Consider the following 22,804-nt stretch of genomic DNA (forward strand, 5'->3'; position numbering starts at 1 on the left):
TGTACTATAAGAGCTGTTGTAATTTAAGAATGGCATTAGTATGCAAGTTGGAAGTGGCAGTTTCATTAGTAGTTTGGTGGATCAATGCAAGAGCAATATGATGGGATGTCTACCCTGTATGGAGTAGGACTTCTTGTTCTGCAATGTTGTCATTGTGGTAGCATGCCAATAACCTTGTATGACAAGCTTCATCTGGCAGTATTTTGTACTGGAGCATACAGAGGTACAAGTTGTCCGTATCAGTGGCGCAACAAGTAACACACTCACCTTTGGTGCTGGAAGAACAAATGATTGTAAGTTCTATTCCCACTCCAGTTGACTGGACTTCTGCCAATACAGTGCAGCATTAGCAGGAGTGTTACACTCCAGCGTGTGCCATCATTTGGATGAGATGTTAAACAGAGGTACCCTCTGCTTGAGTTGGTGGTAGCTGAGGTGGATGTAAAAGATCATGCAGCATCTATCCAAAAGAGTAGGGGGCCTTTATTTAAAATAACATAAAAACATTATTTATACATTTACAAAATATACATATTAACAGGAACACATATGCACACTTCTATTTTTTGTTACTGTTTATCATTCTTATAACATCTCCATTGTTATTCTTCCACAACTGATCCCTACTCCTTCTACAATCATAATCTATTTTCTTCCAATATAGCTAACAAAATCCATTTCCCATTAAATAAAATTTCATTCATTCTTTCATTCCAAATAACCCATATTACACAAAATAAATTCTTATCTACCCTTCTCACATTTTCTTTCTTATTATTCTTATAACACCCATATATAATCATATTCATATCTTTATTCTTTATGTCATTAATATTCTGAAAAATTATTCTAGAGTTTCTGCACAATTTTACATTTAAAAAAAAAGGCATGCTCTATTGCGTCTTCCTCCCAAAAATAAATACACTCCTTCATCTTTCTTGTTATATGGCATATTCCCCTTTACTGATATCTTATTTATTACCAGTCTCCACAGGAAATCCTGACTCTATACTATCTTGCTACACCATTTTTTCTTACTTTATTGGCTTTAATCACCTCTTCTGATAAATTTTCCCATGGATTTCCATAATAATATTGTTTCATCAGATTATTAAACTACATCCTTCTATCTTTCTCTATATCATCAGTTTTTATTATCCATGGTAGTATTTTTTCTTGATAATTTTGAATTACTTCATTTACATATTCTTTTTCTCACTTTCATATTCTCATCATCTCCCAGAACTCGTTGTACTTATATTTAAACATATTCCCTAGCAATTTCTCATTCTCTTCCTTTACTCACTTTAATACTCTACACAAGTTAAAAGAAGCAGAATAAACAACTGGATTTAATAAATCCAATCCCCCTTCATCTTCACTCATATACAACACACCTGTTTTTCACTGAGTTTAATCCTGAACTATATATGAAAGAAAACACCAATTGCAAATTTGTCATATGTTTATGGAATAATATATATTTTTTGACATATATGCTAATTTCCTAGTTACTACAGAATGCACTAGCTAAATATTTTCCCTGAATGATAATCTATGTATCCTCCACATAAAACATATTTCTTCTATTTCTTTTATCAAACCTACCATTGTGTCATAAATAATTTTCCCAAATTTTATCCCTAGCAAAGACACTTAAATCATACTGAAAAATACACAAAAGTAGGGGGAGTGGCCAAAATGATGAGCCATTCACAGCACTGTTTTTAGCACAGCCTCATTTTAACATCTCTGACTGGACTTTAAACTTGATGAATTTATAGTTGAACGTCTACTGAAAGACTTACTACAAAAAGTAATAAGTTTGAAACTCTTTCAATTGCTTTTTCCTGTAAAGAAAACTAGAAAGAACTAATTGTCTTAGAATGAGCAACTCTAAGCCCAGTATACAGGGAAGTACTATGAAAAAAGACGTGCAGGCTATACTAAGTAATATCAGTGAGTTATCTGTAATGACAGATACATTACAAAGCAAAATGGACAATTTTACCTGATTCCCTCCAGTACAGCTCTTTTGAGTATGCACCTTTAACTCCCAGTGGGTGTGGCTTGAGCCTTTAAAAAATGAAGTCATCACCTTACAGTTCTAGCAAATACTCATTGACAGAGGCCAAATCTCAATACAATTGTGTTTGCTATTATGTATGCCTTAAGATAAAATATTCTGATACCTTATATGTAGCATGGTTTTGGAATTATTAATGCTAATATGGACAAGAAATATGCGACACCTACAGGCATAGTAGGGAGTAACTGCAGAAATGCCCAGAGGCACACTCGGCTGTAATGAGTTAAAAAGGTATGTGAGAAACGAGTTGAAGTGCTGAGTGAATCTCTTAAACAACAATCATCACAAATTACAAGTACAGAAAAGGCAATGTCTGATTTAGATGGAAGATTACTTACAGAACAGATCAAGAAGGAATAACATCAGGATTTATGGGATTCTTGAAAAAGAAGAGGGAGACAGTATGATTCAATTCCTTAATACCTGGCAGCCTAAATCTTGGAACCTGTCTGAAGTTTTTTTTTCCTTTGGCATCAAAGCGGCACATAGATCACTTTCTAACTCATCTTAAAAAAATACACCTTCAGCAAAGTCAGTGATTTCAAGATTTTTTCAAATCAAGATAAGCATTTAGTCTTAAAAGCTGCATGTACTAATTATCCAGATTTGACAATGAATATTCAGCATTAGTGATGTCAAAGAGAAAAGCATGTGTGCCACTTGTTAAAAGCATAACCAAAAACAATATTAAAGCAAAAAGTTTGTTTCCAGCAAAAATAAGCAAAAATAAGCATTCACCTTCCAGAAGGCAGGAAGATTTGTAACTCCTTGGAAGATGCAATGGACTTTTTACAGAAAAATAAAGCCCAAGAAAAAAACAGAAGAAATTAACTGGAATCTATCAACTTCTTTTATGAGAAATAGAACAAGAGATGGTTAATAAAAGACAAAAAACAGTAAAAAAGAATGAAGGACAAATGAAAATCAATATATTTCATGAATATGAATTTTTATTAATTTAAATAAGTGCTTGAATACATATGAACAGGTGCTGAATATTACTTTTTACAACTTAAATAATTTTCTTTCTTTCCCTTTTTCAAATGGTTACTAGTTCCTTTTTTTAAAATATTAGAGTTTGATTTTTTTAGCTATATATGAAATTAAAGCCACTTATTTTCACTAAAGCCACTTATTTTCACTTAGAGTTTAAAAGGTTAAATTATTCATTTTATTAAAAGTTAATCATTATTATGTTGAAACATGTTAGGTGGCACACATTCTGATATCTTGGCATAGTTGAGTAATGTAGAATTAAATATAATACAGGATGAAACAAGTGATACTAAAAAGGCATGTATTTTGGGTTCTTAAAATCATCCAGTAGCATAGTACTGATAGTATATTTTGCGTTTATATCACGTTATCGAAAGATGAAAATACCGAATGCTATTTCATCGGCCCCAAAACATCTAAACATGAAAATATCGAACATTCAGAACAGCAAATTTTTTCCCATGGAAAAAATTTGCTGCTCCGAAACACATACACACAACACAAGCACATCAAACAAACAGCAACCACACACATACACTTAAATTCCTACGTCTAACACTACACTAAACTAAACATACACTACTATCTACCCACTTACCTTAACCCAAACCCTAACCCTAAGGTCCATCACTATCACACACTCACCTAACCCGCGCCCTAATCCTAACTCACTTAAACCGCCCCAACCCTAAAGTCTGTCACTATCGCACACACGCCTAACCTGCGCCATAACCATAACTCACTTAACCCTCCCCTAACTATAACGTACAAACAATCTCACACTTACCTGAACCCAACCCGTAACTTTCCACCAAAGCACTAAGAATAGAGAAGCCACAGAAATGGCCAACCAAATTCTTTCCCGAGGAAAGAATTCACTGTTCTGCAGCTTCGCTGTTCTTAGCATTCGCTGAATAGTGTTCAATATCAGAACATTCAAAGTTTTAATACTTCGATGTTCTGATATAGACCTGTATATTTGACATGCAATAGCACCCAGGAAAGACATGCTATATTATAAACAAAGTATAAAAATATAGCTTTTTTTCTTTGATTGCAATGGCTTTTTAGTGGTTGGGATACTTTAAGATAGTTTTGTTGGATTTTGGTGGTTTAGAGAGGTTTAAGGGATTGATGTGTGGTGTGGATGTAGCTTGGATTCACTTGCAAGCATTATTGTGTGAATTGTAACTGATGGTTCATTTTCAAGCCCTTATTATAACAAACAGCTTGAAACAACATGGAGTCATGAGCATGTTTGTGATGCTGTGGAAGGTCTGAAAATTCTAAGAACTATCCAGGTTGCTTCTTCTTGTCTAATTCTGAGTGCTTGGTATTGATAGTGTACTTGACATGCAATAGCACCCAGGGAAGTTATGCTATGTTATAAACAAAGTATAAAAATATAGTTTCTTACATATATAAAAGTTATTATTGAAATTTTCTAAAATATATTCACATGTTTAGAAGTTAAACCTGGATCACACATAACTATAATTTCTTTAATTGAAGTTTATATGCCATGTCGCCTTTAAAAATGACAGTCTGCTTTATATTAAACATCTCATACAAATCATTAAATGTTATTTCTTTAAATACAATAGGTTTTTAGTGGTTAACATACTTTGATTTTTTTTGTTTGTTTTTTTTTTTTTGGTAGTTTGGAAGGATCTGAGGGATTGATGTATATTGTAGAACTGGCTTGGATTCACTCATGAACATTTTTGTGTTAATTGTAGCTAATAAACTGTTCATTTGCAAGCCCTAGTCATGAGGACCAGCTTGAAGCAGCTTACAGTCATGAGTACTTTTAGTGGGAGTTCTGAAAATTCTAAGAATTGTCCAGGTTACTTCTTATTGTCTAAAAGTAAATAATCATAATATTTTGAATCATATGCTAAGATGTCAATGAATACAAGTTAGATAATTATCAAAAGGTAGTGAATTTCATTCTAAGCTGTCAGTTACTAAATAGTTCTGAATGTTTACAGTAGGGCGGGAGACTTAAACCTCGACACGGCTATTAATAGGACGCGCTGGAGGGATAGATTCATCACCCAAAGACTCCCTATGCTGTGGAATAAAATCCCGGTATATGTGAGGCAGAGCACCTCGCTGGCCTTGTTCAAGAGAAATCTTGACCAATGGAGGGGAGATCGCAGATATACCCCAGGGATTACCTCATTGTCACTGCTCAACAGAGGCACAGCAAAATAATGGGTATAGTTCCCCATACTAAAGGGGTGGCGTAAGCCACAAAACTATGGGCTAGGCTTGTAAATGCCCTCGGGCAGATAGCCTAGTATGAACCTATGAACCTATGAACCAGAGTCATTTTTGTGTTTAAATTACCTGTTTAACTGTTGTAGGTTACAAACTCAAGTGTGATAGCCATTTCTGTGCATCTAAAGTGTTTTTTAATTGTATCTGCTTTATTTTCTGAAAAAAAAACAGAAAAACAAAAATAAAACTTGTTTTCCCACCTTTTTAAGCTAGTATAGTCCATTTTTCAGGTTAGTGCTGAATTCAGGGCTGTTACAAGTTTCTGTGTTTGCCCATACCTTATTTGGATAGAAGGAAGTTTGTCTGTTCACTGTGAGAGAGGGAGCTTTGAGTAGACTATCTGTCCCTAGAGGAGTGGTTTCAGCCAAGAAATTAGTAGTTTATTGGCCATTTTGGGCTAATTTCTCTCTCTTTCATTTCCCTGCTATAACACCCGCATTTGCGTGGTTTTGCATGCCAGGCAGCGCCGGTTAGCTAGGGTATAACTATTCCCAGCTCCACAAAGTCTACTCTTCAATTTTTCCCTTGGAACTAGACAAACTTTCAACTTAAGCACTCAAACCATTCATTTCTCATACCAGCACTTGCTCAAAACTCATAGCAAGCACTAATAAACCTTAGCACTAGACCCCCCTATACTGTAGAGAAGGACAAGGCTCTCTATTCGACCTTACCAGCCAACCAGGCATGTCCAAAGGGCATACCTCCCAACTGTACCGAATAAATCGTTTTTTACCGAGTTTTGAGGTCCAAATAATGGGGTGCCACGATTCCCGAGTGGCACCCCTTCATTTCTGACTTTTTCCATGTTTTTATTTTTATTTTTTTTCTCCGTTTATTTTTGAGCTGATGTCATCACGTGCGTGATGACGTCAGCTCCATCAAGGCTACCAGCCTGTCGGAATGCTCCATTACACACAATGCCGTGATTGATCTGCAGGAAACAGTTATTTAAACAAATTCACGGTTATTCAGTTCAAACTAGCGTTGCCATTGAATTAGCAAGCAGATGGAGGGGGAGCAGAACATTTAAGAATTACAAGCACGGAGTTTGTTCGCTATGCGAGCGGTCCAGGGAGCATATCAATTCAACATGAACGATGAGCAGCAGTAAAGTAGGACCATATTTTGTATTCTTTGAAGAAGAGGTGTGTGTGTGTGCACAAATGTTCATCAGAGAAGCCCAGCAAGCAAAGTGATACTTTTCAGTGGTGCCACAGGAGCAGTGTATGGTTTATTATTAACCTGCCTCCTTAACTGTAGGAGACAACTCATTAACAGCTAACAGCGATTAGTGCCTAATACTGTCCCTCATAACAACCTTTGATTTGTTGTGGCAAAGGCAGTTAGCTTGTTGCTTTGTCATACTTGCAACATGGTAAAGGAAGTCAGCTTGTTTTTTTCCACACTTCAAAAGCAGCAAGTTAACTGCCGTTACCACAACAAATCCAAAAATTATAATGGACAGTTACAGGATGAAGTTGAGCAAAATTGGGGATACTCTGCAAAATACAAAGTAGTTGAGAGGTATATATCATCAGCATTACTGATATTTTTTCCATCCCACTGTTATCTTGAGTGATTTGCTAAAAAAAAATAAATAAATAAATACGGAAAAAAAAAATTTTACCAGGAGCAAGAAATATTATTAGACAAAATCAGGTACATTCTGCAAAGACAGCCCACCAAACCCTAAGTTCTACAAGGGGCAGGGAAAATGTAGGACAAAACCAGAAGCCATTCTATACAAAGGCAAAAATAATTGGGTAGCTGGTGTATAAAGGATCAAAGTCATGGACAGATTTTAAATATTGTTCTTATTATAAGCATGTGTGTGTGACCAAAATAAGTCAATTTGTTTGTTTTACTTGCTTTCGCAGAACTTGCAGAACACTTTTAGTACTCAGTAGTTTATTTTTTTTGAAACACATATTTTTGTAAAGCATATGTTTGGAGGGATAATTCCATATGGTGAGTTTTCTGTTTTGTAGTGATGTAGTACACAGCAATTCATTACAGAAAAAAAGCTTCATTCGTCACAGGCTGCACATTTTAATGACAAGGAAATGTCATGCCAGCCACAAGACATTTAGGGGGCCTTTCTCTTTTTTTTGATTGAAAGTTCTAATTAAGTGAATTGGGGAAAATTAACTGAAATTAGCTGTCAGAAAGTCACATTTAAATGAGTTATGAGCTAGAATGGCAACAAACATTTAAATTATATAAATTGCAGTTTAAGCGTATAGTTTAAAGTTTGTCATGCATTAAACTGATATGAAACTGTGATGACAATCAGTCAGCTTGCTCACATTTTAACGTATTCAAGGCCTTGGAATTCACTGCACAAATAAAGTCAATTGCTGTTTTATATGTCAGAATGAATTTTTTTACCCAGCATGTCATGTAATGAAACAAAACCATATATATTTTTTTCTCTTAAACTTCTGGGTCTCTCTCTCTTTCTCACACACACACACACACACACACACACACACACACACACACACACAAGCATTTTCTTGTTTGGATGATTACATAAGTAAGGCAAAATGTAATCTGTTTTATGTACAGCTCTCTTTGGGAATATTTAAAACATTAAGACATAAGACTGAAGTAAATGGTGCTTAAGCATTTATCCAGATAATTATTTTGGCATTCTTGTTACTGGCAATGTTAGTAAAGTTGTGCTTTTATTCAGTTTGAAAGTCAACATAATGCTTTCTTAATAAATCAGAGGATTTTAACTTGCTGATTACTATATTAGTAAGATGAAGATGTGGGCTTGTGTGTGTGTATACGTGTGTATGTGTGTATGTGTATGTATGTATATATATATATATATATATATATATATATATATATATATATATATATTTATATATATATATATATATATTTATATATATATATAGTGTGGATGTGGAAGTAGACTTTTATTATGGAAATGTTCTGAATTGGGCACTTTTGTCATTATTGGTTCATGCATTTTGTTTCATTGCCTACTGGAAAAATGTTCAAACAACTTTAAAATGCACTCTTAACAAGTGTGCTGTATTATACAAGGAATATAATTTAAATAAAGTCAGGAAAGTGTATCAAAGAACATATGTATGTTTCTTGTTTTGTGTGCAAGGGGCCAATGACTTAAAAACAGCCCAAAGGTAATCTTTATCCACCACTGGCCAAATGCATTTTCCTTGGATATGGTGTGGGTTTCAATGCTGTTTCAATGAATATGAGTTTCAAGGGCAGAGAAGTTTTAATGCCAAGTCTATTTTCATTGTGAGACAGTATTGGTTTGTTTAGCAGAGACATCTGCCAGATGTCGATTAGTGTTTGTGCATTGTGCTGTAAAATGTAAAAATAAAACCCAAATAAGCATTGTAGACATAAAGCAATATGCAGTGTGCATGCACACATTATTGTTTATGGTAAATGGGGTGAAATGGCCAGGTAATGGGGCACTGGAATGGCTGCAGGGGGACTCTGGTGCCATATTTTGGTTGTCTGTTCTTCAGTTTGCATTTGAAAGTTGGTATCCCACAATTCCATTGAAGTGGGCGGGGTTGCATAATTATGCATGCAAATTTTATGTTAATCACCGTACAGATTTATACCTATTTTTCATGGGCCTTGTCCAGATTTTTGATGTTTCCAGGTTGAGAGGTATGGTTTTAGGTGTACTCTCCGGTCCAGCTGGTGAATCTGGGCATTTTGAGGCAATGTTACAATAGCCTCATGTACACAGACAACCCTCTCCTCCTTCCATCAAACAATAATACATGTGAGAGATGCAATTATACAGCCAAACTGGAGGCTAAGCTCTCTCAACCCAAGACTGGACCAGGCAGTCAAGAGGAGAAGGGAATTACTTGCATCACACCACCAGTCTCACATAGACCTATGAAACCAGCACCAGCAAAAAACACACATAAATGCACAAAAACATACTTGGAGGCTCTACATAAATATCTGCAAAAGCAACAGAGACCTCCAAAGCAGACATCCAAGCAACCTCCACCCCCCCAACACAAACCATGAAACACATACTTCACAAAACCAGTGTGCCACACAATCACAACCCTTAAGGCAAAATTACATACCCAACACACTAGTAATAGGTGACTCTATAGTCAGGCACACTGACGTCCCACTCACTAGGCTGAACAAGGAGAAGGTTACTGTTAGCTGCCCGTTGGGTGCCAGGATCAGCCACATAACACAAGCACTCAGGTCACTCCAGAACAAGTACAAATATGACTCTGTCATTGTCCATGTTGGTGTGAATGACCTGAGCCGTACCTCCTTGGACTACGTGAAAAAAGACAGGGAGGAGCTCTCTGATCATGTAGCCCAGGCTGGTATGACCCTGACCATGAGTAGCATCCTGCCCTCACCAAGAATGATACCATGGTATAGAGAAAAAATTATCAATTTCAACAATTGGCTAAGCTTCTGGTGTCATTCAAAGGGGATCCAGTGTCAGTCAGCCTGGGATGACATGCTCACCAAGCCAAGCTGCTTTGCTAGAGACGGCTTGCACATGTCACCCTTAGGCTTTCAAATACTGACCAAGGCTCTAGCCACCCCCATAGTGCCTTTTTTAGGCAAGGCTCAAAAGACAAACCCACCACCGTAAATAGCACAAGTTACAAAAAACTGAGGGTAATGCTACCCAATGCCAGAAGTCTAAACCTCAAAATGCACACACTCGTGGCATTCCTCAGTATGGAGAAAAATCAATATATGTGCAGTAACGTGGTTTAAGGCTCCAGAGAACACCCCAGCACTACCAGGCTACAACTCATACCATACATTTCGGCCACAAAATCCGGACCGAAATACTAAAGGCGGAGGAGTATCCATATTCATCAAGGATACCCACACCTCCAGGTTAGTGGCACAGCACGATGCTTCAGAGATTCTCCACATGCAACTAACAATGGGCAAAACTGCTATTCAAATTATATCTTGCTACAGATCACCCACCATGTCCCAGGAACCCCACTCCGCATTCCTGGAAACACTGGGAAACATGAAGGTCCTGCCAAACACCCTGATATTGGTTGATTTCACTTACCCAAACATTAACTGGAAGAACTACTCAAGTACAAACTCCCTTGCCCAACATTTCCTAGAATTTATGAACTCAAATTCCCTGAATCAACTGGTCAACACCCCCACCAGAGGTGACAACATATTGGACCTGGTCATCACCAACATGGGCAACCGGTGTTCCACACCAGAGGTCAACCCCTCGCTGGTTAGATCTGACTATAAGCTAATCACTCTGGATAGCCACATTCCGACATTACCCCTGGTCAAAGAAACCATTGTGAAAAACTTTTCTAAAGCAAACTTCACATTACTTAAGACCGAGGTGGGAAGTTTCAAAGCCCCCATGCTAAAGGATAACGCTGTCCAAGCTGCAAAATCCTTTACTAATGCATTCTACTGGCACCTACAAGAATGCATGGATAATGCTATCCCAAACAAAACCAAGACCCACTTTTCCAAGAAAAGGAAACCAGTTTGGTGGACCCCTGCCGTAAACAAGCTATACAATAGAAGGAGGAAACTAGTACAGAAAAGAGTAAAATCCCGAGAAGGGAAGACATCCCTGATCAATATCAGCAAGAAACTATGTTCCCTCATAAAATCATCCAAGGCTAGCATCGAAAGAAAAATTGCCATGGACTCCAAAGATAATCACAAGGCATTCTTTAGCTATGTCAAGAATCTAAGTGGTAATTCTCAGATTTGCTCGGAGTTACCGAACGATATAGCCAACAGCCTGGCAGACAGGTTCAGGGCAAACTTCACCCCCCTCTCACCCCCAAAAGGGCCCATAACTATGCCAGAAGAATGTAGTGCCCCTGAAATCACAGACACTCAGGTTAAAACAGCCTTCTCTAAAGCCAAAAACACAGCATCAATGGGACCGGAAGGGGTCCCAGGCTGCGTCCTACATGAGCTCATAGATGAACTAACCCCTCACCTAAACACACTTTTTAAACTCAGCCTCTCCACAGGCTATGTGCCCACAGAGTGGCGCACAGCAACGGTTATTCTACTCCACAAGTTGGAGCCACAACAGACCCCAGGAACTATCGCCTTATAAGCCTGACTAGCTTGGTCTGCAAAGCTAAGGAGCACATCATCATGGATCTCATTAACAGGGACATTGGAAACCTCAAAACACTGGACCCTACCCAGTTCGGCTTTGTTAAGGGCAGATCATGCCTCCTAAACCTGGTGGACTTCTTTGAGACATTTACCAAGGCTATAGATGAGGGAAAGGTGGTCCACACAACCTACCTAGACCTCGCAAAGGCCTTTGACACCATTCCCCACTCAGGTATTATAGACAAGCTCACGAGCCTGAACATAAACCCCTATGTAATAAGATGGGTTGCCAACTGGTTCACGGACAGAACCTACATTGTAATAGTTGTGAGAGCTTGGTCTGACTCTAAACTGGTTAAAAGTGGTGTTCCCCAGGGCTCATTCCTAGGACCCCTCCTGTTCGGCAAATACTTCTCAGAGGTACAGGCAAGTACAGGAGGACTATGGCTGACCAAGTTCGCAGACGACTGCAAACTAGGGGCTATAATTGACTCTCTGGCTGACACAGATATCCTCCAAAAGGGTCTCACTGAGACAGATACCTGGTGTCAAAACTGTGGCCTCAAGCTAAATGCCAAAAAGTGCATAGTCATCCCCTTTGGAAAAAACAAAGTACCCACAAACTACCACATAGGTGGTAGCCCCCTAAATACAGAAGACGTAATAAGGGATCTGGGGACCCAAGTAGATAGTAACCTTGCCTTTGATAATCACATTGCCAAAGTGGTTAGAAAATCCTTCTATGTGGCCCACCTAATCACAAAAGGGTTTACATCCAGATCAAAAGAGGTCATTGGTCCCCTCTATGCATCACTCATCAGACCCATCATAGAGTACAATGCCCCATTTGGGGTGCACCTTACAAGACACCTGCAACAACTGGAAAGACCACAGAAGTACCTCAACAAGAGGATCACTGGCCTCAAGCAGATGCTCTATGCAGCTCGACTGAAGAAACTCCAGCTGTACTTGGTTGCATACCGCCTACTCAGAGGTGATCTCTGCCTGACATGCAAGGCCATGTCCAACCCAGAATTGATGGTCATGCCCCAAATAAAGAAAACCATATCCCCCTCAAGCCACATGCTCCAGGGATCTAAACCTCACCACAAGAATAAATAGGATGTGCTGGAGGGATAGATTCCTGTCCCAGAGACTTCCCATCCTCTGGAACAAGATTCCAATCTACATTGGTCAGAGCTCCTTGCTAACCCTCTTCAAGAGAAACCTTAACGAGTGGATGGGAAACAGAAAGTTTACACCAGGGATCACTTCAATGGCTCTGCTGGACAGAGGCACAGGGAACTAATCTAAGGGGGTGGCGAATGCCAACACATTCCGGCTAGGCTTATAAATGCCTTCGGGCAGATAATCTAGTACCTACCTACGAACCTACGAACCAAAAGAATAGAGTTTATATACTAGCTTACAGAATGACACTTTTGATAAATTTAGGATTGTGTTTGTCTGTTATTATCTCTTTTTAATAAAAACATAATATCTCAGAACAATTTATTATAGAAAGTATGAATCTTAAAAGGGAAGATTTTTCAGATGTTTGTTCAGATACTATTGAATATAGCATGTAAGGAAAACATAGGACTGAGTCTAAGAGTAATACTTAATTAAAGAGTATCAAATATATAAGGGTAACTATAAATGTTTTATTATATGATACTCTACACTAGGATTATAGCTAAAATATAAAACCTAGGAATATAGTAATAGTGCAAGACATAGTATACAACCAGAATAGAAAAAGATCAAAATAAGTAAATATGCATATAGTTAATGAATATAAATATGTCTACAAATTTGGGAGGTTGGTACAGTGGTTAAGGTGTTCACCTTATAGGCACAAGTTGCAGGATTTGACTCTCACATGGGGTAACTGGCTGGGCTTAGAATGGCAGTTAGCCTGGTACTAGCTTATGAACTTATGTTCCTATGAACAACTTTACACATAGTAGCTAAAATACAAAAATATAAAATCATCTGACCTATAAATTAATAAATATGAAAACAACTGACTTCCTCCCTGTAATATACCAATGTTTGGTACAGAGAAAGATGATTGTAGAGATATTCAATTTGGTCTGAACACCTGTTTAACTTCACTTATTCATAATAATTCACTGATGGGCGTATTTAAGATGATGCATACTAAAAAATATCAGACACATTAGTATGAATCAGAAGCATGAGCTAAGCTTTATTAGTCCAATGGAGAGTTTGAGATGTATTTTTTTTCAACAAACTAGGAATACATTATTCCATGGTAGAATATTTTAGGATTATATCATTAGGTAATAATTTATTTGTTTCAAAAGTTTTGTCCACAGCTATAGATTTCATATTGCATATATAAAGTATACAATAAGTTCTGTACATAATGTGATTTTATTATACCTGTGTTTTTTCTATCTCTTAAATAGATATCTGATTTTAAATGAAAAGCTATTACAATTAATGGATTGAATGATCCAGTAAAGAATGGGAACCTGTTGAAATGCTTGCAATTACATAAAGCTCAAACAATATTTCTACAGTAAACATGTTTTCTTAATAAAGATGTAAATAAACTTTCATTAAAGAATTATTTGGTTTTAGCAGGCTATGGCTTTTGAGCTAAATGAAGAGGCACCCTCATTTTATGGAAGAACTCATAATAATAATAAAGAACTCATAATAAGAATAATAAAAATAAATAAATAACTCACTAGTAATGCTTAAAGTAAAATATACTTATGTTTATAAAAATGGTATGTTAAGCATTGTTATAATTGAGAGGAACAGAAAGATATATACATTAATGAACTGTTACTGGATTCCAGGGTTTAGAGCTAAAGATGCCTATTACATGAAAGGTGCCTGATGATTTTAATTGCATTTTATCAGACAAAGATTCCACTGCAGATAAAAACTGAGAATTACATACTTATGCAACTACTTAATGGATTTTGTAAAATCTAATGAATTTAAATGATATATATATATATATATATATATATATATAAGATAAGGAAAACAAACTCACTTCAATTTACCCATTAGTCATGTAAGTATAGTACACAAACAAATATCGCTAACATTTTTGTCTCAAACTGTCTGTTATCACATATCAGAGAAGTTTTAATACTTTTAAGTCCATTATCAGACCACAATGCTATCATTTTTAATATTATTTTAGAAACTGACAATTTAATACATCACAGGAGATTACCAGTGTACATTATCAAAATAAAAGGATTTAAGGATTGGTATGTTAATGAGATCAAATATTTCCTAGAAATAAGCATGAATGTTGAAGTATCTGACATTGTCCTGTGGTATTCACTAAAGGCTTACTTAAGTGTAACAGTTACAAGCTGGTATATTAGTAAAATAAGAGAATGGGACAAAAAAATTGAATACACTACAGACCAAAACTGACACACTAAATTTAAATCCAAAACCAAAAGACATTATTAGTCAGTCTAAACTTAAAAATGTATATACAAGTATCTTGAAATTCTAAATCATAAAGTTTCAATAAACCTGGAAAAACTTAAACTTCAGGCATATTAAGTAAACCCATTATTGCATACTTGCTAAAAGAAACTGAATAAACTAAATCATATTAAAGAAATTATAACACATATAAATAAAAAAGAAAGAAGAACAGATAGTAAAGGTGTTCTTGAGGGCTTTCAAATATTTTATGAAAATATAAATCATAATAATACAAATAATCTAGATGATGATGATATAGTTGAAACTTTTCTAAGGAAAACTATAAATAATAAAATAAGTGAACAAATAAAAAATGACAGACCATTCACTTTAACAGAAATAAAAAAATAACATAACAAAGTTACCATAAAAAACATAAAAAGCCTTAGATGGTTTTATACCAGAACTACATAAAATACCACCTTATGATGTAGCTAAAATATTAGAAAAGGTCTATAGAGAAATAAAAACAACTGCTGAAGTCTCCCCATCATGGAAATATTCCCTTATGACACCTATTTTAAAACAAGATAAGGATCCTGAACTTTTAAATGTGGACAAAGATGTTCATGTCCATTTTAGCAAACATAATTAAGCTACTTATACCTAAACTAATTAACTATAATCAAACTGGGTTCATTTCAAATAGACAAGTACAATTAGAATACATACATTAATAAAACAAATTCTATCATTAGTCTTGATTTAGATAAGGATTTTGACTCAGTTAAATGGTTGAAGCTGTTTAAAACACTTAAAGTGTATACTTTCACACCTAAGCTAATTGTCTTAATTTCTAAGTTACACAATAACTCTTGTGTTTATGTTAAAATATGTTCTTTTCTTTCTAATTCCTTTAAATTACAAAAAGGCACAAAACAAGGCTGTCCATCATCACCTTTACTTTTTACTATAGAACCCGCTGCTAATAGTATTAGACCTGATAAAAACATTAATGGCAACAAAATAAAAAAATTTCAAACTAAAGATTCAACCCTTTGCTGATGATATTAAAGGAAATATAGAAAAGTCATTACAACATACAATTAGTTCTATGAGTCAGTGTGAAGGAAACCTCGAACTTAAGATGTAATCATAATAAAACAAGTACATTATTAATTAAGAAAAAATTAAAAAAATAATCATACAAAAATATTCTAACTTCAATTGGAATAGCAATTGAAGGAAATACCTTGGTATAACCATTATGTCTAATAGTAAATAAATGATATAAACAAACTTTAAATGCATTGTTGATACAATTTTAAGTTTATTCACAAAGTGGAACAAAATCTTCTTTACCATGGAAGAATGAGTGATGCATATTAAGATGGTAATTCTCTCTAAAATATTGTTTGTCTTACAATTTTAGTACTAACTCCACCAAAAAAAATTATGAAGAAGACAAATAATATTCTACTTATTTTTTTGGCATCCTAATAAACCAAGAATTCCCTTTGATTGGCATAGCAAAGATTGGGATAAAGTTGGAATAGGAGTCCTTGATATTCAACTGTACGCTACTTCAACAATTGTAAAAGTTATAGTGTTGTGGATAAATTCATCTTACAATCAAAAATGAAAACAAATACATAAAGAAATATTATTAGTACATAATAAATATATCACAACCAGTTATAAACAAATAGTCCCTAATAGTTTTATTTGGTTAGTAAAATATTGTTGCATAAATGGAATTGTACCCTCTTCTCAAATTCCCTATTTAAATAACATTGTTTCCTCTTTCCAAAAGTTCATATATATTAACCATTGTATTAAAGGCTTAATATTCTGTATGATTCCAATTGCATATACAAATGACTGCTTAGAAACTCATAATCTAAAAATTCACAAGATTCATTAAACAGGGCATCCTCTTAACAAAACCAAACTCTTTTGTATCATAGTTTATCAGGTGTACTATGAACCATTACAATGCCAGACAGATGAGGCTCATTAGGCTGATGACAGGGGCAGTGGTGCAGCAGTTAGCATTGTTACCTCACAGCAAGAGACTTTCCAGTTTGATTCTCAGCTGGAGTGTCTTCTGTGCAATGTCTGCATGTCCTCCCTGTGTTCATGTGGGTTTACTCCAGGTGCTCTGGTTTCCTCCACATTCCAAAGGCATGCATCTAGAGCCTTTCTTCCTAGGCCTCTGTTGAAAATGGGCTCTGTCCCAGTTGGACTTTCCTAGTAGTCCAGTTACAAGTGGAGTCCATCAGGGATCAGTCTTGAGACTGCTCCTTTTTGGCATTTACTTATCAGAAGTCAAGGCCAATGTCAGTGGTCTATGGGTGACTAAATTTGCAGATGATTGCAAATTAGGAGCTCTCATTAAACCTCACACTGACACAAATGTTCTCCAGGAGGGGCTGACACAGACAAACAACTGGTATCAGAGTCATAGACTAAAACTAAATGCCAAGAAATACATAACAGTACCGTTTGAGAATTCATCCATCCCTGGTAACTATCATATTGACAACACACCCCATAGAGTTGACCCAGTAGTCAGGAACTTAGGGGCACACATAGATAGTAATCTAGCATTTGAGCATCATGTGTCTACAGTGGTGAGGAAATCATTCTATGTTGTGCAACTTATAAACAAACGTATGGCATCTAAGTCCAAGGAAGTCATTGTTCCACTGTATTTGGCATTCATCAGACCTATCATTGAGTACAATGCCCCGTTTGGTATGTACCTAATCAGGCATATCCAACAAGTGGAGCATCCACAGAGGTTCTTCACTAAAAGAATACAGGGTGTAAGTAATATGTCCTCTGCAGACCACCTCAAGGCCCTATCCCTGTATTCTGTTTCCTACTGGCTTTTGAAAGGAGATCTATGCCTGGCGTACAGGGCATTATCAGACCCCACTCTGATCGACCCCCTGCATATGCACAAAACAAACAGTACCAGAATTGCCCATTCTAAAGACTTAAACCTTGCCTGAAATATAAATAGACCTGCTGGAGAGATAGGTATGTATCCCAGAGACTACCCTGTCTATGGAACAGTCTCCCATTCCATGTGATGCAGAGTTCCTCCCTAAATCAATTCAAGTGCAACTTGGACAATTGGATAGAAAACTGGAAATTCATCCCTGGTTTGGCACCTATGTCTCTGTTGCAATATGGTAACCTGTAAATGGTTCATCTCCCAGGCCCATGTTTACACTTATCAAGGCTATCAGAACTTGTCAGAGATTTGGGATGCATGGCTTTGCATAAAAAGGCCTTTGTGGTCGTTAGCCTAGTAAACACCTACGACCCTATTACAGATACATAGATACATATTTTCCATACCATAATACTCTCTTGCATTATTCTCTAAATTCTCTAATGCATTTCTGTACATTTTCCCATACTTCACTTTTTCTTCCTTTCTTGCATCATATTACCAATGGAAAAAAGCATGTTTTATACGTCTTAAAATTCAATTCAATTCACCAGTCAGACCAGTTTTTATAGAAGACCTACATGATTACATGATCCTTACATAACTGCAATACTTTCCAGTCTCCAATGCCATCTCATAATTTCTCATTTATTCTTTTTTACCCTCTCTTATTTCAATATACCCACTTTCCTCTATCACCTCCATCCATATTGCTAAATGGTCTGAAAAACCCATCACAAGTGTATTATCATCTGCTACCCCCAAGCATTCCGATACTACAAAATAGTCAATTTCATATCAAAGCTCCCCCTCTATAAGTCCTTTTACTTTTGCTCCACGCATCTAATTTACAGCATTTTATCACTTCCTGTATGTTTTGCATCTTTCCTTTCTTTTTAAATTCTCCCCTTAAATCACAAAGTATCCTGCAATTATAATTTTGATATTAACCACTACATAGTCTAATTTTTGACAAACATATTCTAGTTATACATGCATATAATGCTATAATTCCATAAACATGTTCTCTTCAACTCACATCCAAAACAGTTAACCTTCCCATCTTTACCTATGCTGCATCTAGTATTTTCACTGTTTTTACACAACACAGACACTCCAGAACAAGTCTAACTTCATCAGTTCCATATTATATTTCCACCCCACGATTTTTCTGTTTGCAGTCTTTCTCTTCTTGTCAGGAATTTTACATCCTCTGAAAGAATAACATCCACATCAAATTGAGCACACCATTCCAGTATACCTATCCTTCCTACAGTGTTAATAATGCTGTTCGCACTTACTGAAATTACAATAAAATTGTTGTTTTCCTTTTTTTTTTGGGGGGGGGGGGTATTTGAAATATTTTTACATTTTTGTTTTCTTATTTTTACTCTTTTCCCATCTAAATATGAACAAATACTCACTGATCCTCAGAATCAGAATTTTTACTGACTAGACTTCAAAAATAATTATTAGTATCAGTGCCATCTCCTGACCTGTCGTCCTGCATGCACTTTCCTCATTTCCTCTTCAGTATTTTTTCTTCTTCACCTAGTTCACCATCTCTCCCAGCATGTTGTTGTCTTTCCTTGTGTACATTTTCTTCCCTTTCCCCTTCTTTTTCATTATTTACTGTTTGCTCTTGACAATTGATCCAAAAGTGCCCCTTTTTTATACAACCTGCATTCAGGCACATACTTTCTTTCTGTATGTCCTTTCTCCCCACACTAGTTACACTGTACCTTGTTACAATCAATTAAATGAGCAAAATTCTCACAGAACTAGCATGAATTAGACTAGCCAGCATATCTTAATGTCCCTCTATGACCAACCACAATAATAACTCTTGGCAAGTGTTTCATAAAAAACAACTTCCACCCTCCACCCTTCATTCCATAAGTTTCACTCATCTCTAACATTCACAATATTATAAACAGCTTCACATAATCTGCATGTATTTTAACATTGTCATCTTCCAGTTCATCAGCTTTAAACCACAATGTAACATTTTCTTTCTTTTTTTACATTTAAGTTACTACCTGAAAACAAATAATTGTTCCAAGATAAATGCCCTGCTTCTTGTTACACAGTTCCAGAAATTTCACCATCAGAACATCAGTTTCAAATACTAAGCCACAAAAAGTGTCTGTTCTAATATGTATAAAAGACCAAATTTCCTAAGCATGAAACACAAAAATTAAGTCAGCAGCACCAAGACCCACCACAGAAGGTTACAGGAATCAAAAAAATATAAAACAAAACAATTTATTGAAGCGCTTTTCGTTGCTTGTAATGTAGCAACTTCTTCAGAAAAGATACACAGTTTCAAACAGTAGTTTATAAGTAATTGAGACATATCATGTGATGACCACACCTCTCAGTGAGTCAAATTCTTAAAGAGACATTTGCTAAAAAAACACATGTATTCATGAAACCTGAATACAAGAGCTGCAAGTTTGTCAGTTTAAAAGTAACATTAAAACTGTTATAAATAATTATACAGAAGGAATAAAACTGTTAGACTCAAACAATAACAAGGTTAGACTAAGCTTCAAAGTTACAGAATAATCAACCGGGTATACCTCTCAAAAATATTGTAGAGCTAGAGTGATAGAATTAAGTTCCATCAAAGTACCAGTTACCGTCTCAAACTTCTTAGTTTTAGAAGACAGGCAATGTTACAAGCATCATTTAAACCTGGTACAATGAATGCATTCAAACGGATCTGCCATTCCAACTCGTGTTCCTCTAAAAGTAAATTCAGTGGGCCACCTCTCAAATTGGCTTGAACTTGATCTATAGCTTTGAAAGTAATTTTTAGCCCCCAACTTTAAAGGTGGATTCATCACTACCTTTAGCCACGACAGTGGCCAAGTTAAACGTATTTTATGTAAAAACTGGCATTTTATCTTGAGTGATATTTCAGTACTCAGTAAATTAGGTCCAGTTCCAAACATTGTATTTCGTAGAGACCACAACCTTAAAAACTTACTTGAATGTGGGGGGCAACAATTTAAAACACATAGGTATGCTGGTATGTACCTGTGTGAATCTTGTAGGATATGTAGATTCATGGAAGTGGGTAATACGTTTTGTATAGGTGACAACAAATATGAGATTAAATTTGAACTCAACTGTAATTCTAGATTGGTTGTTTACATAGCAAGATGTGTCTGCTGTCCCGCATTCTACGTGGGGAAGACTGAACGTAGACTGTGAGATAGGGTTTATGAACACACCTATGCCATTTCAGTTAATAAAATTGACAACCCACTAGCAAGACATATAGCAAATAATGAGGGCCACAAATTTACTTTCAAAGCTATAGATCAAGTTCAAGCCAATTTGAGAGGTGGCCCACTGAATTTACTTTTAGAGGAACATGAGTTGGAATGGCAGATCCGTTTGAATGCATTCATTGTACCAGGTTTAAATGATGCATGTAACATTGCCTGTCTTCTAAAACTAAGAAGTTTGAGATGGTAACTGGTACTTTGATGGAACTTAATTCTATCACTCTAGCTCTACAATATTTTTGAGAGGTATACCCGGTTGATTATTCTGTAACTTTGAAGCTTAGTCTAACCTTGTTATTGTTTGAGTCTAACAGTTTTATGCCTTCTGTATAATTATTTATAACAGTTTTAATGATACTTTTAAACTGACAAACTTGCAGCTCTTGTATTCAGGTTTCATGAATACATGTGTTTTTTTAGCAAATGTCTCTTTAAGAATTTGACTCACTGAGAGGTGTGGTCATCACATGATATGTCTCAATTACTTATAAACTACTGTTTGAAACTGTGTATCTTTTCTGAAGAAGTTGCTACACTACAAGCAACGAAAAGCGCTTTAATAAATTGTTTTGTTTTATATTTTTTTTGATTCCTGTAACCTTCTGTGGTGGGTCTTGGTGCTGCTGACTTAATTTTTGTGTTTCAGTAGTTTGTTGGCTTCCTTTTCCTGGTTTTCCTAAGCATGAAAACCAGAATTAAAAGTTACCAAATTGCCCCATACATGTTTGTCTATTACATTGTCGTTTATTGTTTTTATTCTCATTCTCACAGTTTGTTTTCTCTTCCTTTTGAAAACAGTTTTACTTGTAGTTTGCCGCTGCTCTCCTTTGTTCTGTGCTGTCACTGCTGCGTATGTTTTAGTTACTACATTATCTTCTGCGACAAAATCAGGCACCTTCTCAGCTTGTTGCAGTTTTCCTCTCTTACTTCCTGTCACTGCTGCACAAGTGTTAACCATTATATATTTATTTATTTTACATTTGTTTATCAGTGAGGTCCGACTGGACAGAGCTGTCCATTTTCAGTGGAGGCCTGCGGAGAAAAGCTCTAGAACAATTGCTAACATACTATACATAAGACATTTACATGAGGATTGTGGTTTACACATTCACTTTTAAAAATATAGCAAATAATAAAATATGATTGCATAAGATATTTACATAAGCATAGAGATTTAGACATACAATTAAAAGTATAGCAGGTAGTAACATATGATGGGTGTTCATATAGTATGTTTAGTAGAGATAATCTTGAAGATGTACTGAAGATAAGACAAGAAAAGAAAATGAAAAAAGGGAGGAACATAGACAAGTTCAAATGAGATGCATTAACAGTTTAAGGGAAAGCTTTTCAACTTAGTCTGGGGAAGAGTTAGTGGGTATAGATGGGGCAGTGGGGAGTAGGCGGCAATGAGTTGGTAAGTAACGTGTGATAATATATAGTGCATCTGTGCGAGTTTTAAAGAGGAGGTTGGATAGTGGGTAGAGGAAAGGAGTTAGAATATGTCAGCCAGGTGCTAGGCAGTTACAAGTAACATGTGATAATATATAGTGCATCTGTGGGAGTTTTAAAGAGGAGGTTGGATAGTGGGTAGGGGAAAGGAGTTAGAATATGTCAGCC

The sequence above is a fragment of the Protopterus annectens genome, chromosome 17.part0 (genome assembly GCF_019279795.1).
Source record: "Protopterus annectens isolate FY-2018-M chromosome 17.part0, PAN1.0, whole genome shotgun sequence".
Taxonomy (NCBI): Eukaryota; Metazoa; Chordata; order Ceratodontiformes; family Protopteridae; genus Protopterus; species Protopterus annectens.